Genomic DNA, 6,114 nt, shown 5'->3' on the forward strand with positions numbered 1-6,114 from the left:
CTGAGGGGGATTGCTTTCACATTGACCAGATCAAGAAAGCCACAGCGATTACCTCTAGATTGGTCACCATCAAAGCGCCATGGCCACGGTGCAAGATGGTACCCCTCTGGTTTCTTCGGCAGTTTACTCAGTCTGCTATCCCTCAGATAGGAAGTCACTTCCAAATGGGACTCTTTGTCGTTGTTTTCCTCAGCAAGATACATTTTCTGTCAAAAGTTTAGTTTTGCTTTTACACGCATCAAATGAATAAATCAGCATGCTGTCCCCTGTATCTTTGTAGCAATATGATGTGGATTTTCTTCATAAACGACATTGGGGCATCGTGCATATAAGGCAGTTCGCCAGGCAGCACATTAAATGGCTCGATATGGACAACGACGTTGATCACATGAAGTCGCATTTCGAGGGGTACACTGTTAACCTGCCTGCTCCTCACTAACAGTCTTTCGACTGAACCTGACCAGACGCCCCTGGCAATGAATTCACATCGATTTTGCAGGGCTGTTTTGAGCTTGCAGTATCTTTCTGTGTTGGACACTTTTCCAAATTTTCTTTTGTGGTTTCCTGAATTCCGCAATGTAAACCGGCACGATTCGAACTTTGGCAACTATAGTCTGCCAAGACAGATAACCAACCATGATCGTATTTGATAGTGGCCCACAACTGACTTCAAGAGTATTGGCACTTTTCAGTAAGTCCAAAGGCGACACACATCGCATCTCAGCATCTTTCTTCCGACGGTCTAATGGTGAAGCAGAACGATTCCTCGTACCTTCAATGTACAAATGTCACAATTGTGGCAGTCCCACTGCAAGCAAAATTCTCTGTTCTTTTTCTTATCGAAATGCTGTAGGACACCTCAGGGAGATAAGATGCCAGGGGAACTTCTACCTGTCAGATCTCAGAGGACAACGCTGCATGTCCTCCATCTGAGTTACCCAGATTCTATCCCATCCTCCCCAAAATTCCAGGCCACTAACTAGGTGCATTACAAGGTTTTCAACAATGGTCCTTCATGGGAACCTGGCCTGCAGTCCGACCTGTGGCCAGAGTAACCTATGTTATTTGCTCATTCTGCATCTTTCTGTTAAAGAAGATGCACTGGCAGATCGTGTCTCCCCCCACCCATTATCTTTGGCATATTTATTACCAGATTTCTGGCTTTATCAGCATCATTCCTACATCGCAACCACTTTTTCTGCTGCTACAGCCTTGGAAATCTGGGTCACCTCAGCCGTGGACACCCCCACAGCTCCAGTCACCACAGCCCCCGGCGTCGGTACCTCCATCGTCATACCCAGCAGAACACCACTCACTGTGGTACCCCCCCCCCCCCCCCCCACTCCCAGATGCCACCACTCCTGCCATCATAGCTGCTGCCACCTTCCCCTTCACGATGGTCTACTGAAACGCCCATGGCAGAGGACAGGCCTATGCCATCATGGAGTGCTCACACCTGAACGTGCAGAAGATGCAGCCTGCCACTGGTTTTTTATCTGGTTTTTTCAGGACACACACACAGGAGATACTGGAATGCAGGTCAGCTGTCTCCCGCTCCAGATCCTAGCCTGTCTGCAGCCCAACCTCGATAGTCTCTCACTGTACACCACCACAGCAAGGCATTGTGTGGAGGGGAAGGTGGTGCCTGCTGCCATGTGGCCACACGTTGTATGTCATACAGCCCATGGACAGCTGGTCACAGCTCATGTGCAGCGCCAGAGGGCTTGAAAGCATAGATGCAGCCCATGCAAATAGCTGCCTCCACAGTAACGTAGCAATGCACGATTGTGTACCCCAGGGCTGTGTTGTGTGTGTGTGTGTGTTGAACGACAGTACCACACCAATCACACTGTGCCATAGTAGACTTATTGACAGTGGGAATATTTCTTAGCCAGCTGGGGCCTTCCAAGCACATACAGCACCTCATTCGTCAGTTCATCTTGAACTTCAGTGTCCCTGATACCATGATGCCAAACCCTTCGGTTCACCATCAACAGGATTTTAACCCTGGTCTGGCACTGGACTATTCAGGGATTCTGCTTCACAGCACTCCAACATGAGTTTCATCATGAAATCTGATGATTTCAGTGTTAATTAAGGAACAATACAATCATTATCAAAAAGATATGGTTTGCAAATACGCTTCTCGGGTTTTCCGCCGGATCGTATTGTGTAAATCGCACAATATTTCTTCGATGCAACTGCTCGACATCGTCAGCTGGTGGTAGCTGGTGCTGTTACTGCTGCAAGGCGCGACTGATGGTAATCCCGCGGCGGCGTCGGAATTTATCATGACGGGAGCAGGCAATACGCGTGCGCGGGAAGACGCTCATAGTTGGAGGAAGCGGCGCTCCTGGTGCCCCCTACTGGGAGCTGCAGAAAGACCATCCGCACGTGCGCTATGGGCAATAACTGTGCTCCCGGACGCTCCTGCGGTTAAGGTCTGAACTAAATCTCAGCTACGCGTTGCGTCACTTGAGGAAACGGAAGATATGGTTTCATTGCAATAGAAGATGGTGAGTTAAACTATGATGAGAGTCACATGTCTGCATATATAGCTATGTGCTCAGATGGATGCACAAAGTGGCCCACTGTTTAGCACCCCTCGTCTTCAGACAGGATGTGGCTTGTGCTGCAGCACTGGAATCCTGCCATAGCACCACTAGCCTTTGTGCAGTCCCATATGCCTCGACTACACACCGACCTGCACAGTGTTGTGAAATGGCGTCAAGAAGGCGCTGACCCATGCGTCAATGGAAAGAGCAGGTAGTGTTATACCTCCAGGAAGACAGAGTTCAGCGCCCCACGTTAAAAAGATTTAACAGGCCGCCCATCGCTGGTCGGCACATTTCAGTCACAGACTTTGAGAGAATCAATACATTTCTGCGAATGGTAATGGTGGCTAAAGTACTTGTAAGTAGGATGCACAGGAAGCCACTTCATAAAGAGAAGTTATGTTTATTTTCTTTTTAGGAACAAGGTGTTCATTTAATATTCAAGTATTATGTACAGATCATTTTGGATTCATGCCACTGGCCATCACAACTCTTCTTCCTCGTTTGTGTCAGTGCTATCTCCCACAGAGCTGACACAACAGCTTCCACATTTTGATAGGAGGCAGATCCACACTTATGTGATTCTGTGTATGGGCCCTTGGCCCTAGCGTTTGACAACAGCTTCGTGGCCCCTCAAGTTCCCACATAAGCCTCTAGCAGACATGGCTGGCGTATGTGATTGTCTCGTGTTGCCATATGTGAATCCATCAGTGTCTCTTTGGGTTGTCAGTCTCCCAATTGCCACTACTGTGATGTTCTGTGGTACTGAGTGTACCACTGCTCAATTTTTTCTCTAGGGATGTGACATGCAACTTGGTCACCGACCACTTCTCCCCTAATATTGCATTTATTTATATCCTTTTTGATGGTTCTGAATCAACTTGTCACTTCATATAAACATGCTTAGCTCTCAAAGATGGTTGAGCCACGCTTCATACTTATAACTTCATTCAGTTTTGGGGTTTGGATGATGATGAGATCTGCTTGTTTAATAGCCACCAAGTCTCTCACAAATTAATACCTTGTTGAGAAATTTTAAAAATAGTGTTCATAACCCTTTGGCATTCAATACCATTGCACAAATTCTCCCTAGAAAATGAATGTGCTTGTGTGATTTATGAGGAAACTCGAAGTAACATGGTGTTGTCGTGGTATGTGCAAGAGTTGGCTGTCACGTAACTAATGCCATTTTAAATTTCGTGACTTTTTTCAATCTGGGCAAAAGTGTATGTGTGCTTCTTGCATTTTCCCATGTTCCCACCATTTTAACTATGCTCACATGGGTTCTAGCATTAGAGCTGTGTTGTGGGTAACTGCAGCACCATCAGGAACAACATGTTACAGTGGAAATCTTAACCACTATACTGGATATTGAATATCCCATTATTTATAATTTACGGCCAGTGAACTCTTGGGTTCAAACTTGGGAATCTATTCCAATGGTCTGTGGAGGCGTGGGATAATCTGTGGGAGCAGCTGAACTGCTGACATGGTGCTCTCTTGAGCACACTGATGGCATTACTCAAAGCTAACGGTGCCCATTGCCAGCCAAGTGCTCAGCAGCAGCAAACTAGGCATGGTGACATGGCCTGTTCAGTGGCGGCTCGCAGTCGACTGATTATCATCTCTGGCATAGCGCCATAGCAGTCTCCATGGCCACCAAAGAAGCTCCGTTGCATTTTATTTAAAATGAAGACAAAACTGTTCCTTTCTATCCTACTGCAAATTTTTTCACAGAGCACAGTTATAAACTTAGGACGAGGCAGGTCTTGGGAACCAAACTTTATGATGCAATTGCTTAAACACCACGAGTGAGATATTAACGGATGGGGAAAATTGTTTGAACATGCAAGCTCCTTGTATACCTATGGCCAATTGATCTGGCAACCATCTAGATTCCTCCAGTTTACTGAGATTGGTCGTCTTTTATTCTATCCTTACAGGGCTACGAAAACACAATCAGATTCTGTAGTTAGCACAAGTGATCTGGCAACCATGCATGCTGAACCATTATCCCCAGGTCAGCATATTAGTCTACGATGCCATAGGGCTTGGGAAATCCCTCTAGCACAAATGACCGTCTTGATTCGCCGTCTTAGATTCTATTCTTAGTAAAAAGGACCTAGAAACCAATAGGTATGCACCATTATCCCAGGGTCTGAAATTTTGGATCGTAATCTTGAATTGTGTTTCATATTGCCAGAGCAAACCTAATAGGATTAGTGGCCTGTCCGCTATTTTCGATTTTATACTCAGGAGAATTGACTAAGTCTGCCATCCTGTATTTTCGAATTTATCCCCATTATCTATTTTGGGCAACTGGCCTATTATGTTACAGGGGTAGTGGGATGAGTGGAGTGAGGAATTTGGCAGTGTTGCATGATGTCATAAGTGGTGTCATCATGCATATCTAACTTGCCCCTGCACCAGTAATGGGCCAGCATTATTACAATCTCAATCTTCTCTGCCAGTCACAGGAACAATATGGGTATGGCTATGAAGAGGAATTGCTTGTTCCATCATTCGCTAAAATCCGCAACTGGTTGCACACTGTTCCTTCAGTAGTGCCAGAATAGCATTTCAAACATATGGGATAAGACCTGTGCACATCCACACAGCGCACTTGATATTCCTTCCAGTTAATAAGCGCTAACTGTTCTGCATTTTCTTCGTTTGACACAGGAGGTTTCCCAACGTCTGAAGTAAATCTCGTTGGCACAGCTTCGATTTCAGTGGTATACTGCACCTTGAACTTTTTGGTTAGGGGAATGGGAGTAACACTCCGAGTTCTGTCTACCTTGTACATGGTGCCTATCCCTGTCATTGATACGCCACAAATAGATGAGTAGTAGCAGTTCCCATACTTTCGAGGTGACATAACAGACGATGGTTCCTGAGGTACCTTTGAAATGTCTAGTATATGTCTTTGGGGAGTCCTCCTTGATTCTCTTTTTGTTGATTTTTCAGTATTTCATAATTCACTTCCATAGACATTCTCTGATGTCTTAACACATGTTTCATAATCCTGTATCACTCCTTCGTCTTGTCAGCGTCTTTCACACGTTTCTTGTATTGCCGATTCTGCACAGAATCCCTTCATTCCTTTTTTATCAGTCTAATTTTCAACATATATCCATAGTATCAAACGCTTTGATTCTCTTCTTTTCGATTTTTCCACATTTCCACAATTAACTTCCATAGAATGCTGTAGCAGGCTTGTATTAGCCAGGAATACCTCTTTTCCTATGATAGTCTGCTTTCTAGTCCTATTTGCTTCATCTGTCAAAGGTTGTATTTCGTACAAGGTAGTAAAATTCCTTCAGTTGGGTATACAGCAGTCAGGGTGACTCGCAACTGCCTTATAAGACCCATACTAAATGGAACAAACAGGGGATACTGAATGCATGCTGAGAAGGGCAGCAAGAATGGTCTCTGGTTGCTCTGACTCATGGGATAATGTGACGGAGGTGCTAAAGAAAGTGAAGTGATAGACACATCAAGATTGACGCTAACTATCTAGAGGAAGCCTACTTACAGAGACTCAATATGCAGTCTCAAC

This window comes from Schistocerca piceifrons, chromosome 7 (assembly GCF_021461385.2).
Source record: "Schistocerca piceifrons isolate TAMUIC-IGC-003096 chromosome 7, iqSchPice1.1, whole genome shotgun sequence".
In the NCBI taxonomy this organism is placed as follows: Eukaryota; Metazoa; Arthropoda; class Insecta; order Orthoptera; family Acrididae; genus Schistocerca; species Schistocerca piceifrons.